Here is a 16,601-nt window from a genome sequence, read left to right as displayed (position 1 = left end):
ACCTCTTATCCTTGCTTTACTTTCTACTCAGAGTGAAAGTAGGCCTTCTAAATCATTTTTAAGTGTATATTTGATGGTGAAAAACCATTAGTATGGTAAACAAATATCTACTGTAACATAGGATTTAAAATAAATATGCAAAATATTTCTATATAGCTTAAAATTTTCTTATTTGTAGAGTTTTAATCTATCTTATTCAATGAAACAAATTTTTCTAAATAAATGGATTTTCCGTATTATTAACATGCAGCATCAAACAACCAACTATATTTTTCTCTTCACATTTGGATCGATTTAAAGAGCACATTTTGGGCCATTTTCTTTTTCTAAAATGGCATACATCACATCTGAGGTAATTGGATGGAATTGTTACATATTTCTCTAAATGACTGCTTTCGAGTGCAGCAACCAATTGCAAAATTTGATGCACTGGGGCTTGTTTTAAAGTACCTTTCATGCATTTGAAACATTCTTTTCTGTCATCTAGAAAAAAGATTCTAGGGCTTCAAACTGATTCGGTAAATTCAGGAACATCCTGCAGGAAAAAAAAATGACGGCTCCAAAGCAGCACTAAAAATCCCAACAGGGCCACTTAAATAAAATGAGTCAACGGCTTAGTTGTGTACACGTTATAGAAACATGCTGCTTCAGAATACACAAAATCTATTTTTTAATACAAAGAATTAATTTTAAAACTAAATGTGTGATGTACGCTATTACATACTCATTAGAATTAACATATTTTTACTGAAAAAAAAATAACAATCTCATCCCTACTCATTTGTTCCACTGACTTGTCCATTGGATATCTGTTGGTCATTTTATTACTAAATATTCAGTTTAGTGTACTGATAAGAATTTACTTTATGCTATGTAAAGACACAGAAAAGAGAAGGCACTCTTTTTGAAGCTTTCCAAAGTCCAGACTAGTTTTGCCTCATCTTCCCTTCCAGTCCCTGACATCTGATATAGCATGTCCACAATTTGTTTCATACAATTTTTCACTTGTTTGGTCTTCTTCTGTTTTCTGCCAGAAACCATTAGTTACTCTTGTATCCCTGATATTTCCCTATTTAATAAGACCCTTGGAAACTTATTATTATTATTTTTGGCTGCGTTGGGTGTTTGTTGCTGCATGCAGGCTTCCTCTCTAGTTGTAGTCAGCATGGGCTACACTTTGTTGCCATGCGTGGGCTTCTCATTGCGCTGGCTTCTCTTGTTGCATAGCACGGGCTCTAGGTGCGTGGGCTTCAGTAGTCGCAGCACGCGGGCTCAGTAGCTGTGGTGCACAGGCTTAGTTGCTCTGAGGCATGTGGGATCTTCCCTGACCAGGGCTCGAACCTGTGTCCCCTGCATTGGCAAGCATATTCTTAACCACTGCGCCACCAGGGAAGTCCCAGAAACTTATTATTTATGCAACAGCATCACTTGGTTTTCAGCAGTTAATGCAGATAGCAACTTTGCCTTGTGATTATGTTACAGAAACTATTTCCCATAGTACCTTCAGACTAGTAGAGCAAGTACGCACTGTATAGTTCTTTAAGCGTGAAAGATAATGATTTTTTAATGCTAGCTCAATGAAGTGACTCTGACTTTGGGATCCTCAGCCACATCCAAGAAATAGAAATTCCTTGAAGAACTGTCTTCATGCCATATTAAGTCATAGAAAGGAAGAGAGGCTTTTTCTAAGACTATTTATACGGTATTAAAACAATCCTAGGAAACTGAATGGAAAATACAATGGCGACTCAATCTTAAAGACCGTTATTTCTTCCTTTTAGTGACCTTTAGTGGTAATTCAAAAGAGGAAAAAAATCCTCTGACAAAGGGTACTTTATTATTTATCTTTTTACTTTGTTTACTCAATCACTAACTCATTCATTCATTCAACACCTATTGAGCACCTCCTCTGTCCAGAAATTATTTGTATGTTTTGAGAATATAGCAAGGGATGAAAAAAAGGTGTTTGGCTATCATGTCCGGAGAGGGGGCATATAATAAGTATCTAGTACAGGTGGTCTCTGACTTATGATGGTTTGACTTATAATTTTCCAACTTTACAATGGTGTGAAAGCAATATGCATTCAGTGGAAACCATGCTTCCAATTTTGAATTTTTATTTTTTTCCCAGACTACCAATATGTTAAAACCCAATCCTCTCTCTATTCCCTTGTGATACTGGGAAGCAGCAAGCCACAGCTCCTAGTCAGGCCCATGATTACAAGGTAAACAACCAGTGCATTTACAGCCATTCTGTATCTAGACAACCATTCTGTTTTTCAATTTTAGTAGAGTATTCAATAAATTGCATGACATGTTCAATACCTTATTATAAAATAGGCTTTGTGTTAGATGATTTTGCCAAACTGTAGGCTAATGCAGTGTTCTGAGCACTTTTTTTTTTTTTTTTTTTTTTTTGGCGGCACGCGGGCCCCTCACTGCTACGGCCCCATCCGCTGCAGAGCACAGGCTCTGGACGCGCAGGCTCAGCGGCCATGGCTCACGGGCCGAGCCGCTCCGCGGCATGTGGGATCTTCCAGGACCGGGGCACGAACCCGCGTCCCCTGCATCGGCAGGCGTACCCCAACCACTGCGCCACCAGGGAAGCCCCTGAGCACTTTTAAGGTAGGCTAGGCTAAGCTATGAGGTTCAGTAGGTTAGGTGTATTAAATGCATTTTCAACTTACGATATTTTCAACTTACGATGGTTTTATCAGGACGTAAACCCATTTTAAGTCAAGGAAGAGCTGTAAGAGGTGGTAAGTGGGATAAAACAAAATAAAACAAGGGGAAACTGATATAACGTGGAATCGAATTGTACAGGGAAGGATGGCTTTCCCAAAAGGATGGTACTGAAGGGGAAGCCTGAATTAATTGAAGGAGTAGGTCAAGTAGCTGTATGTCTAATGAGCATCCAGGCAGAGCGAGGAGTACCTGCTAAGACCCAGGAAAGAGCGGCTCAATCTATTTCAGGAAGAACAAGAATTATTGTGGCTATAGTCAAGTGAGGCAATCAGAAAATCTTCTCTGCAAAAAGTAACTATAAAGCTCAATAAAACTGACAGAAACAAACATTTCAGTGCTCTGGAAATGGCTCAAGAGTGTATAATAATCACAGAAGCCTTTATTCTTGATAAAAATGCCAAACCTGGGGTGAGAACACAGAATCTGTGGCCTTGTATCCCTAGGCTTGCTCCTATCAGCCCCTTCCCCTCTGCCTTCCCACCCTACCTCCCCATTAGTAGGCAGGAAGTTTCTACAGGGTAAGGAGACAATCTGAGGACTGGCTTCTCTCTGCCATGGTCTAAGGAATATCACTCATTTTCGAGTATTGGACAATGCAGCAGTGTTGTCTGTGGAAGTGATAATTTCAGAGGTGGATCAGTCAGGAAGGCCAGCCCCTCTACCTGAGGTTTCTGTCTTGATTGGGACAAACATACACCTGGCTGAGATAGTACGCCTGCATAGGGGAGGCTCAGAGAGGGCTCAAGCTAACCCAACACTCACAGCCAACCGTGAAGTTGTGCTTGGACCCTGTGAAAAGTATAAGCTAGAGCAACCTAAAAACACTGAATTCCCTTCCCTACCCACCCAGAGGCCCATCAGAAAATGAGTGCCTTACTGGATCAAGGCATTTGAGAACATCTCTGTTCCATCACTGGCTGACCTCTTGCACAAACACAGGGGTAAACTCTGGAAGAACAGGCTTCAATATAATATCAACAAAGCACACAAATAAAACATTAAGGAGCAGCATCAAATGCCAAACATTCCAGGGGAAACTGATTTCATAGATCTAACCTGGGTAAGTTACTAAACAAAGAAACAGCAAAGGAAAAACCAGAAGCAATGGCAATCTTCACAGGGGAAAGAAATCAACATTAAAAATTTGCATTTCAGAAGATACCATGAAGAATCATTACCTTTAGTTCCTCTGGCTGGACCAGGTAGTTGTTCCCCATAAAGCTCACAGGAGTCTTTGGCATTCCTTAATACTGCCATTTCTTCTATGTGGAAGAAATTATTATTTATTAATAATATATGTCTAAGATTTGTCCCTTTCTTTTAAAAAATACATTGAGGTAATTAACATATATTAATGAAGCCATTTTTAACTGTACTACTAAATTTTATTTATTTATTTGTTTATTTACTGCCTTCATTATACATATACAGTGGTCAATACATGAATATTCTCTCTTCCTCAGTTTTTTGGCCATACGTATTATTTGTTTTATTACATAATTATTACTCAAAATAATTTTGTCATGTACAAGAATGGATATTAAAAAATGATCTACTCTTGTGTCAAATATGCCATATATGCCACTGAGACTTGACCAATCACATACACATATACACATTCACAAAACTTTCTAAGTACCATACATTTTGTAAGAGACCCTTTGTTTAATGTAAGATTCTTCCTGTTTAACACTCATTGCAGTCACATTGTTATCTTACAATACTGTAAACTAACAGTATTTACAATACTGTAAAATAATACTGTAAAATAAGGAATAAGAATAATTATGACCTTGGAAGAGATTCTATAGTAATAAAAATTAGGTCAAAGGTATGTATTTGAAAAATGTCATTTAGGATTTCTACTTTTATTTAAGAAATGCTTTATAATTAACACAAAGAGAAATAAATGATATTCCTTAGAAAATGTATTAAAGATGATACAAAAGCAGGGCTTTTTCTATAAAGGCTGACATTTTACTGTATTTCCATGCTTAAAATTTCGTTCCACTTTCAATTTGAAAAGTTTGCCATATAAACTAAATGATGATTCTGAATACTAATTTGAAATAAATACGGTAATGCAGATTTCTCTTCAAAATCCTGATTTCAATTCCTTTAGATATATACCCAGAAGTGAGATTGCTAAATCATATGATAGTTATATTTTAAATTTTTGAAGTAACTTCCATACCCTTTTCCACAGTGGCTGTACCAGTTTACACGGAATGTAATATTATTCAGCCTTAATAAAGAAAGAAATCCTGCCATTTGTGACAACATGGATTAGCCTGGAGGACATTATGCTAAGTGAAATAAGCTAGACACAGAGAACAAATATTATGTGATCTCAGTTATATGAGGAATCTAAAACAGCCAAACTCACAGAAGCAGATAATAGAATGGTGGTCACCAAGGGCTAAGGGGAGGGTAAAGCAAGGAGGTGTTCGTTAAAGGGTATAAAGTTTCAGTTATGTAAAATGAATAAGTCCTAGAGATCTAATGTACAGCATAGTACCTATAGTTAGCAATACTGTATTATCTATTTTAAAATTTTCTAATAGAGTAGAATTAACGTTAAGTGCTCTTATCACAAAAATAAAGAGGATGGGGAAAATTTTAGAGGTGATGGATATGTTTATGGCATTGATTGTGCCGTTTCACAGATATATACTTATCTCCAAACTCATCAAGTTTATATATTAAATATGTACAGCTTTTTGTATGTCAGTTATACTCAATAAAATTTTTTTTGTTGTCACACACAGTTTAATTAAAAAACAACCAAATGATGATCTTTTGCCTGTATTCGTACATTTAGTTCCTGTAATAGAAAACTAAAGTGTTTTCTGTAGTGCCAGGTATCATGGATTGTATGCAGGGACTTGTCATGCCTTTTAACTGCAGTCTGTCATCCAGCTTTGGTCTTAAGGACAGAAACTAAATAGTGTTTTCCTCAGCAGTAGGAAATATTTTAATCCTCTAGGTCTGACTAATGTTGACTCTCAAAGTTTGTGAGATGTTGAACCATCTTACAAGGATTTGGAATACACCTCTCAATTGACAAATTTACAATTGATATAAAAACATCTTTCTTTATTGGAAAGCAGGCACATGACTGCATAGCCATTTAACGAAAACAGAATTAGAATTAATGTGGTCAAAACTGAAAAGAAAATATTATAGCTATCAAGCTCAACAGTACATAGAGAGATCTCTCAATTTTAAAGCAACATAACTTCAGGGTATAAAATCCAAGAAAGCATTTCAGTTATCTAAAATAAAGTAATAGAAAACTTCAAATTATCTAAGAAGTTTTGTTACTTCATAGTTTACAAATAGTGTCACTACTCCTCAGAGATTTTAGTTCTTTTCTGCCTTCTTAATGCATTTAACAAGTACTTATTATGAAACTGCCAAGTGTTAAGTCAGAGGTGGGTAATTCTTGAGGTAAAAGCACTGACCTCAGTGAGGTGACAATATAGTTAAGTATGCATATCTACTATAATAATGAAAAATAGGTAAACAATGGAAACTTTAAATTAGGTTTTATTTGTTCAAATAAATATTGTTCAAAATATTGTTCAACAAAATATTGTTCAAAACTGAACAAATGCAAGTAAATGTTGTGAAGGAAATGTACCAGGGAATGCAAAAAGTAGGGAAAACTTACCCAAAGTGGGGAAGAGAAGATTATCAAGGGTGGCTCCTGAGGGAGTTATGCTTAATCAGTCTCCAAAAGGTGAATATGAGTAGAACAGAAGAATAAATTATAAGTAGAACAGAAGAATAACTTAGGAGAAGAAAGCAGCACATTCAAGTCATTGAGTTGAAATGACTGAACAACCACAGCACCATTAGAGTGGCTAGAGGTTGGGGAAAAATGAGGAAATCCCAGAAGCGAGGCAGGCAAAATCAGCAGAAGTGAGATAATGAAAATCTGAATATCTCTTCTGAGAAGAATTATTTCAACCACTCCATTTGAGATTTTTGCTACATTTGGATCTTTTAAAAATATGCAGTCTAATGTTTCACTGGACTAATTTAACTATCTCCTAGAAAAAATCTTAGGAGAGTATTACTTTTTAATTTACATGACTCCCTCATTATGATCTGAAATAAATGTTGTTGATAGATTTTTACAAGGAAATTATTTAAATATCTTTGTCATTCAAGTATTTTATATACTTCACAATTTGGCAGCTGTTGAGAATTATTTTTTTTCTGATGATTAATCCAGTACTGTGGTGAATTCTTCCTGTTTACTGACTGTTAATTAATTAAAATTTTTTTTTCAAACTTCAACATTCATCTGTCTAGTCTCCTAAAATAAAGCACATTTTAAAAATGACGGCTTATGATGAATGTTTTAATATACTCTAATAACAACCAGTATTGATTGAATGTTTACTGTGATCCTGGTAATATTTTGTGGATCTTTTAAAAGTGTTACTTCGAATAATTCTGAAGCTATGAGGTAGAATATAATTATTTCCATTTTATGAATTAAAAAATACAGAACTATAGAAAGAGATTCAGAAACTTGTTATGAGTCATCAAGGAATAAATGAAAGAACAAAATTGTTTCATGGACACTTAAGTTTATGTTTTCGTTTTCTGTTTTTACCATTGTGCTGCACTGTGGTATTTGTAGTTCAATAATTTGAATAACTAATTCAGTTAGTATTCTTAATCTTGAAAGTGGTTAGTTATTTATGGAAGGTAACTAAGTAGGAACTACAGATCTGGGCCACTTTCTGGGGACCTGGCTATGTGTGTGTACATGTGTATGTCTTGTTGACCTTATATAATTCTATAATTATATATAATCCAGCACCTAATCACCTGCTATAGCCATCTAATTTTTAATGAACAGATAGTATAAATGTTAAGATTCGTCACAGTATCTTGGGAGCATTTAGCAATAAGCAAGCACATGTGAATGATGTGTAAAGCCAGAAGGGCAATGAATTAGCTTGCAAGAAACAACAGAACTGATGCTTGGGGTGGGATACATGTATTGGCATTATCAACAGATCATTTCTCTATAAAGTGACTTGCAATGTCAAATCAAATCAGATACTCAATTTATTCATTTTAAATAAGAAATATATTAATAAAAGTTAGCATAATTGAGTATTCATGGACGGCCCATTCTATACTAATAGACAAAACTTGAACATGGGAAGACAAACGACCATGTAAGGATTCTTTAGTGACATGGTTTACAGCAAGAGCAGTTAAGTGGCTCAGGTAATAGTGTCATGCTAGGTTAGCTTTATGAATTTATCTCACAGTGAGAATCATTCTAGAAATATGATTAGAATATTGAAAGTTGTTGAACTACAGCTAGTATGTCATTTCCACAATGATATCTAAATATTTGAAATCTATTGTCTAAACCAGCATTGTCCAGTAGAATTCTCTGTGACCATGGAACTGTTCTGTATGCCGTCCACCATTGTAACCACTAGTCATTTGTGGCTGTTGTGCGCTTGGAATGTGACTATTTTAACTGAGTTTTAATTTAATTTAATTTTAATAAAGTTAAAATTAAAATTTATTTGCCATGTATGGTTAGTTGCTACTGTTTTGGAAAAAGAATTCTAAGACTTTCTTTCCTTGACAGGGCTTCTATATAACATGAAAGAATTTAGATATCCCATGTTTTAGTGGTAATAATACTGTCCTTTATTGAGGAATTATTTCTTTTGACTTGTTACATGCCATTTACTAAAGATACAGTCGGTCAAATGTTACCAGCTTAGAAGTCTGACTAAGATCATTTTGTGTGTCTCTGTGATGATGAATTAGGTGTTGTGTTTGTATCTTAATCTCAGAGGCAATCTTTTCTTTTATTTCCAGACCTTGGTGGATAGAACATTATTGAGTCCTAAATATTGACAGTTCTGACATTTGTTTTGCCCCAATGTAACACTGCTATCAAATGTCTCGTTTTCTAAATTACTTTTCTTCATTTGTCACAATTTTTCTTTCTTCATTAGAAAAAAAGAGACAGTTGTTGAGATAATGCACAGCTTTGAGATAAAAAAGGAATATTACTCAGCCATAGAAAGAAATGAAATTGAGCTATTTTTAATGAGGTGGATAGACCTAGAGTCTGTCATACAGAGTGAAGTAAGTCAGAAAGAGAAAGACAAATACCGTACGCAACACATATATATGGAATTTAAGAAAAAAAATGTCATGAAGAACCTAGAGGTAAGACAGGAATAAAGACACAGACCTACTAAAGAATTGACTTGAGGATATGGGGAGGGGGAAGGGTAAGCTGTGACAAAGCGAGAGAGAGGCATGGACATATATACACTACCAAATGTAAGGTAGATAGCTAGTGGGAAGCAGCCGCATAGCACAGGGATATCAGCTCGGTGCTTTGTGACCACCTGGAGGGGTGGGATAGGGAGGGTGGGAGGGAGGGAGACACAAGAGAGAAGAGATATGGGGATATATGTATATATATATAGCTGATTCACTTTGTTATAAAGCAGAAACTAACACACCATTGTAAAGCAATTATACTCCAATAAAGATGTAAAAAAAAAAAGTAAATGAATAAACAGAAGTATTGCATTTTAATTTTTGTACTGCTGAATAACAGTATTTATGATATATTTAATATACAGACCTGCAGTAGTCAGTAGTCACTACTGCCGTGCATTCTCCGAATGCATGATAGAAAAAAGTCAATTGGAAAAGTATGGAACAATATGAAGCAAGAATATATCATATCCCTGTCTTACAACATCAGGAGCAACTTAACATTTTAAAATAAAGTTGATGATATCCATAACGTATGAATTATACCCACAGAATATGACCTAGAAACTCTGGCATGTGTGTACAAAGAAGCATTATACCACAAAGTATATTGTAATAGCAAAAAATTTGAAACAACATAAATCTTCCATCTCACCAGAAAAGATACATATATTTATTTTGGCTTTACACAGATTAAAGCCCTATACAGTCTTAAAGCCCTATACAGATATTATTACACACCCTATATAATGCCAAAAGTAATTTGCAGGATAATATGTAAATGAAAAAATACCAAATTCACTTTTGTGGTTGTCTTAAGGATCTGATAACTGAAGATGTCTAGAAGTTCTCATATGTTATAAGAACCTCTGGTATCAGAAACCTTCTGGTCACAAAATCAAAAGTTTATCCAACCACATAATAAAACAAAATGGTTGATGTTTGTAAACAACAAGAAAAAAAATAAAGCCAATAAAAATATTTTCTATCCAAATTTTGATGAAGTCTTGGGAAAAAATCTATAAAATGAATATATTAAAATGTATTCCTACTTTGTTTAAGATGAGATTTCAATTTTAAACAAGTAAAAATAATCTTTAGTCTTTTTATTGGTTTTTTTACGTCGATGACACCAATTCAAACCTGTAACCATAGTCAATGGTTAAAATTGTTTTTTCTAAGCTACTGTATTTCTCTAATATACATTCTCTATAATGCACTTGTGTGCACACAGACACACACGCATACACAAATATATCTTATCTTGAACTGCTAGAATACTGGGTCCATGTGTTCATGGGCAGAATTGTTTGCAATAGTTTTCCTAATGTCTAACAGAGTTCTTCGCACATATTAATTGAGTTAAATTCATTCAAAAAATAATGATCCTATTGTTCAGTCTTTGTAGGTGACTAGAGTCTGAATGTATAATCAGATAAGCATGAATAAGCATGAGTCTGTACAGTACAGATCCAGCTGATAATTCTGCAAATCAGTTGTGAAAGTTTGCTTTTATCGTGAAAGTAGATATACACATTTTATTATTGTATTAGCTTTTGTTTCAAATTTTTATATATCTAGTATCAACTATATTAAAAGAAAAGTGAAGGGAAAACTTATATTTATATTCATATATAAAGCACATTAAGAAGGTAACTCCAGGGACACAGAAAATGCCAAAACCTTGCACTTTATTCCCAGAGCTCAGACATCAGCGCTGACAAACAATTGCTGAGCTGGAAAACATTCTGGATATTGATATTCAATATTTTTAACCTTTTGTCAGTAGGTGATGAATTAACTCAGGTTCAAGGCTGTTCCGGTTGACAGTGAGAGCTGATTTAACTCATTTCTCACTGCATGGAGAAGAATCAGATCTAGGGAGAACAGCCAATACAAAAAAGAAAATAAATTAAAAATAAAATTAGTGCACTAGTACTTTAGCACCGTTAGGCATTTCAAAATCTCAGGAATAATTAACATTCTTAATATAAAAAATTGATGTTATGCAGTATTAATGCAGCATTCCAGTAAGAATTGACAGTGTTTAATGTTTCATAGCAGCCTCCTAGCTGAGCACAGAACTTTTCACAAGCAAAGGAATTTAATTTTAGATTTGAAATTATTAAGACCCTCTTAACAGAATGCAATTAACTCTTTTTGCTTTCTATCTTTACTATTTTATCTTACTCCTATACAGTGAGATTCCCTCATTGTAAATTACTGCTTGCCCCTAGTTTGTAAACTTGCCTAAGTTTCTTGACCTTGGTGCTTCCTCATTTGGAGCAATAGTAATATAAATAACCCATTGCCTAAATCAGTTATCCTATTAGGAATTGCAAAATTGTGACTTTCTAGTTCTTTCAGTCATTCTGCATTTATTTGTTGCAATTATCCTGTGTTTTAAACCTCCCTTCCCCCCACATCTAGCAGTATTTTAACAACACTGAAATGTAGTCTATCCAGAAGGTACAAAAAAAAAATTCTTAATTTTTCTCATTTAACTATCAATGTTCATCATAATGAGTTAGTACCCTGGCAAACTCCAGTGTTCTCTAGGGAGTATTGTTTTATTTCTCTCTGATTACATATACGTCTATATCTATCTGCCTATCTATCTATCTATCTATCTATCTATTCTGGGATTTTTTATATACTTGATGTTTTCAATATATTTTAGTAATCATTCTTTTCAAATCACAAATGATTCTAACCTAAAGCAGTGAGAGTTCTTTTAAGATGGCTTCTGTGTCTTCTGTACAGATTACATAATCCTTTTGTACCTTCCATTCTTTATATTTAACATTATGCCCCAAACTCTTTGTACATTTCCTGCCCAGCACCTAAAATAACTTTTTACTGAGCATCCTCATTACTTCTATTGTTGAGAGTCATTTAATGAACAAAATCTGGCTGCTAGAGGTGGTTTATTGTCACTGGGTTTCTCTTGCCCTTAAATATTTTCAGTGGACAGTATTAGAACATGCATTCAAAAATAAAAATATAAAAACAATGTGTATTGTTTTATTCAATTCAAATATAAACTTTATACCATTTTATCTTTTATGCTGAAAGGTTATTTTTCTACACAATATTACAATAATTATTTAATTTATTTATCTCATAATATCAAAAATTATACATGAAGTATGCACAAGATAACAATAACACAATAGAATAAAGTTTGAGATTCCTTTGCACTTATTTCTGTCCTTATATTCCTTTGAGAACGTATAAACACTTGGACTGAGTTTTATCCCCCTCTTTAAGGTTATATCACCAAAATTATAATTAGCTTTGTTTCAATTAATTTTAATTAAGAGATTTTTCTTTATGATTTCATTTTGCTTTTTGATCATAGGAAACATATACATGATTCACATATCAAAATTATATTATAGGTACATTCACATGAATTCCTTTCATCCCTGTTCCTTCCATTTTGTTCCTCCCTCTCCTTATAAGCAATAACTATTTTTAGTAGTTTCTGTTTGGTGTTCATTAGTTTTTTTGCAAATATAAACATAGTGTGTGTGTTCATTTGTTCCACTTTCTTATTCAGAAGTCTGCATAACATATATTCTGTGTCTTGCTTTTTCATTTAACAATGTATTGTGGAGATCACTCCATACCAGTGTGTAGAGGTTGCTCATATGGTTTTACAAGAGCCTAGTACTCTATTTTGTGACTGTATAATTATTTTTTCATTTTTTCACACAGTCCTTTATGGATGACCATTTTGATTGTTTCTAACATTGCTATTACAAATAATACTAGAGCAAACAACTGTGTTCAGAAGCCATTTTGCAAGTGTATCTTTAGGATAGATTTTTAGAAGTGGGATTGCTGTAGTAAAATAGAAATGCATATGTAATTTCCCTATATATCATCAAGTTCCTCTCCATAAGAATTGTGGCATTTTGCATTTTCATTAGTGATGTATTAGACACATTGTCAAATGAGATATTTTGCCACTGTGATACAGGAGAGATCATACTTTTATTTTTTTATTTTGTATTTTTCTTCACCACAAAAATTTTAATTTTCTGATTCTCAATTTGCTCATATGTAATATGAAAATAATTATAACTCTCTCACATGGTTGTATCAAGATATTAGTACTAATAATGATTAACATTTTAAAACTTTTTATTCTATATTGGAGTATAGTTAACAATGTTGTGTTAGTTTCAGTTGTACAGCAAAGTGATTCAGTTATCCATATACATGTATCTCAGTTATACATATACATGTATCTATTCTTTTTCAAATTATTTTCCCATTTAGGTTGTTACATAATATTGAGCAGAGCTCCCTGTGCTATACAGTAAGTCCTTGTTGGTTATCCATTTTATTTTTTTTTTTTGAGGGGGGTACAGTGCACTTTATTGATGGTACATGACAAGGTAGGGCTCCATAAGCCCCTCCCCTTCTTCAGTCCCTCCCCTTCTTCTATTGTCTGGGATGGAAACCTTGTGGAGGTCGGGAGATTCTCAGTGTGTTGGAGGATGGAGTTGGGGCAAGGACTCCCCAGAAGCTGAGGACCTCTCTCTTCCTCTCCTGCTCTTGCTGGGGCTGGTGGTACAGGTACTCTTACTCCTTGGAGGCTATGTGTACCATTAGGTCCACTACACTGTTGCTGTAGCCAAATTCATTGTTGTACCAGGAAATGAGCTTGACAGCAGTGTTTACATGTCAATCCCAAACTCCCTAAATATCCCTCCCCTCCTTTCCCTCTGGCAACCATAAGTTTGTTCTCTAAGTCTGTGAGTCTGTTTCTGTTTTGTAAATAAGTTCATTTGTATCTTTTTTTTAAAGATTCCTCATATAAACGATATCATACACTATTTGTCTTTCTCTGTCTGACTTTCTTTAGTCAATCTCTCTTATGTCAATCTCTAGGTCTATCCATGTTGCTGCAAATGGCATTATTTCATTCTTTTTAATGGCTGAGTAATATTCCATTGTATATATGTACCACATCTTCTTTATCCATTCCTCTGTCAATGGACATTTAGGTTGCTTCTATGCCTTGGCTATTGTAGACATTGTTGCAATGAACACTGGGGTGCATGTATCCTTTCCGACCATGTTTTTCTCTGGATATATGCCCAGGAGTGGGACTGCAGGATCATATGGTAGCTCTATTTTTAGATTTTTAAGGAACCCCCTTACTGTTCTCCACAGTGGCTGTACCAATTTACATTCCCACCAACAGTCTAGGAAGGTTCACTTTTCTCCACACCCTCTCCAGCATTTATTTTTTGTTGATTTTCTGATGATAGCCATTCTGACTAGTGAGAGGTGATATCTCACTGTTCTTTTGATTTGCTTTTCTTTAATAATAAATTATGTTGAACATCTATTCCTGTGCCTCTTGGCCATCTGTATGTCTTTGGAGAAACATCTATTTAAGTCTTCTGCCCATTTTTTGATTAGGTCATTTGTTTTTTTGATATTGAGCTGCATGAGCTGTTTGTAAAATTTGGAGACTAATCCCTTGTTGGTCACATCATTTGCAAATATTTTCTTCCATTCTGTGGGTTGTCTTTCCATTTTGCTTATGGTCTCCTTTGCTGTGCAAAAGCTTTTGAGTTTAAATAGGTCCCATTTGTTTATTTCTGTTTTTATTTCCATTACTCTAGGAGATGGATGGAAAAAGATATTGCTGTGATTTATGTCAGAAAGTGTTCTGCCCATAGTGTCTGGTCTCACATTTAGGTCTTTAATTCATTTTGAGTTTATTTTTGTGTATGGTGTTAACGAATGTTCTAATTTCATTTTTTTACATGTAGCTGCCCTGTTTTCCCAGCACCATTTATTGAAGGGACTGTCTTTCCTCCACTGTATAGACTTGCCTCCTTTGTAGTAGATTAATTGACCATAGGTGTGTGGGTTTATTTCTGGGATTTCTATCCTGTTCTATTGATCTATATTTCTATTTTTGTGCCAGTACCATACTGGTTTTTTTGTTTTGTTTTTTTTGCAGTACGTGGGCCTCTCCCTGTCGTGGCCTCTCCCGTTGCAGAGCACAGGCTCTGGACGCACAGGCTTAGCAGCCATGGCTCACGGGTCCAGCCGCTCTGCGGCATGTGGGATCTTCCCGGACTGGGGCACGAACCTGTGTCCCCTGCAACGGCACGCGGACTCTCAACCACTGCGTCACCAGGGAAGCCCTACCATACTGTTTTGATGACTATAGCTTTGTAGTATAGTCTGAAGTCAGGGAGCCTGACTCCTCCAGTTCCATTTTTCTTCCTCAAGATTGCTTTGGCTTTTCAGGGTCTTTTGTGTCCATACAAATCTTAAGATTATTTTGTTCTAGTTCTGTGAAAAATGACTTTCTCATTATATGCAGTATGTGTCTTTTTATATTTTATAGAGCAATTTGTATTTATTTTTCTGTGACTAGTATGTTCATATATTATCCATTCACTATGCTTTTTGGTCTTTATTTTCTAAATCTTTAAAAACTTCTTATAAATTAAATATTAACTTTAGTTTGTGAGATAGGCTGGATATATATTTTCACCATTTATCAATTTTCTTTTCCCTTTGCTTATGGGTGTGTCTTTTGCCATTAATTTATTATTTACCATGTAATGTAACTATAATTACCCTATTAATTGCTCCTTATTTATTTATTCACTTGTTGCATACTACTGTAAAGCCCAATACTAAGGGATAGGGATACAATCATAGACATGATGAATATTAGTTGGAGTATACAGATATTAAAAAGATAATTTAAACATAGTGAAAATTCTATATTTGAAGGTATACAGGTAATACACAAATACCTGAGGGCTTATCTGATTCCCTATGAGATGTATTATATAATAATTTCTTATTCTATACTTTAAAAATTAACCTTTATATTACTTCCATTTTTGGTTGCAATAAATAAATGTGTAATTGGTATCTGCAAGAATCAGTTTGCTTATATTGAACTACTATTTAGATTAAATTTGTTAAATTATTAATTTAAGATTTTCACATTTAGATATGATGCAGGAAATGGTACTGTATTTAACCTTTTGCCCAAAACAACTAGAAAACCAGAAAAAAATAGATGAAACAATGGTTTGAGAAAAGGGGAAACAAAATACCATGGGTTAGGGACGACTGAATAAAGCAAAACATGTGAATTTTACGATTGTATCAGTTTCTTGCCTGGAAAGAATATGCAGGTTGTAACTGAGCAGAAACCTATGGGGCCTTTCCAGGACAGACCCTTTCCCCATATCCTCTGCTTTAGCTCCGTTCTGAAGTACTTAAATAACAGTATCTGATGCACATTTCCAGAGTTGTTTTGCAGATGCTAAAACCCCCACCAAATGGAAGAAATTAACACACCCCCTCTGGAGTCTGGCCAGAACCAGGAAATATTTGCAAAAACTTATCACCTTTTTATTTTACCTCACAATCAACCAATCAGAGAACTGTACACAAGCCGATCACATACCCTGGGACTCCTCTCTCTTGCCTTGCCTTTAGAAATGCTTTTTTGAAACCTACTGGGGAGTTTGGGCTTTTGGAGCACTAAAAGACCTCCAACTCCTTGTATGGTGCCT

The sequence above is a fragment of the Orcinus orca genome, chromosome 18 (genome assembly GCF_937001465.1).
Source record: "Orcinus orca chromosome 18, mOrcOrc1.1, whole genome shotgun sequence".
Classification (NCBI taxonomy): domain Eukaryota; kingdom Metazoa; phylum Chordata; class Mammalia; order Artiodactyla; family Delphinidae; genus Orcinus; species Orcinus orca.
This window is presented reverse-complemented; position numbering follows the sequence as displayed.